The following is a 683-nucleotide window of genomic DNA, read 5'->3' as shown; positions in this document are numbered from 1 at the left end:
GAGTCTCGTGAATAGTAGCAAAATATGCAGTCAGAGCAGCACAAGTGTTATTTCAAAAATGTGCTACTGTGGTGCTTGCATGCTGCTGCAAATGTCAGCTTGCCTGACTGCTCCTGTACCCTGGGTCACTGCTGTGCTGCCTGAGACCTTGGTTGCTCCCTCTCTTGAGTTTCCTCCTTGCGGCCTAAATCCTTGGAACAAGCTAAAAGCAGTTCCCCCCTCCCCTTTCATCTGAATAATGAAGAGATGTTGACATTTTGAACATGCTTCACACACATTAAATGTCTTCTGAGCTCTTACTAATAGCTTTGCTTGATTCATCTGGCTTGAATCCCCTTGAATTATACATGGCTGGTGCGGTGTCTAGACTGAGACTAGCCTGGGCTGAGAGCAGGGGGCTCAGGGGAAGGGGAGCACAGGACCCGCAGCTCCCGCCTGGCTTTCGAGCCCTCTCCAGCGGAGCCACACGTGGCGAGAGCGGTGCCGGAGCAAGCGCCCGTGCTGCCTCCACGCCGCCCTTGCTCCGCTCTGCCTTCTCATTTGTAAAACCGAGCCGCCGAGGAAATGTCAACCATGAAGAAGCTCAACTTCGCGCTCTGCCCCGCGGCGGCCAGCCCGGAGGCTGCCGGAGCAGGATGAGTGCCCGCGGCCCCCTCCCCGCCCCCTGTGCGGGAGAGGCGGCG

Source organism: Nothoprocta perdicaria, unplaced genomic scaffold, assembly GCF_003342845.1.
Source record: "Nothoprocta perdicaria isolate Ctin4 unplaced genomic scaffold, notPer1 scaffold_53, whole genome shotgun sequence".
NCBI lineage: Eukaryota > Metazoa > Chordata > Aves > Tinamiformes > Tinamidae > Nothoprocta > Nothoprocta perdicaria.
Note: the sequence above shows the minus strand (reverse complement) of the source record.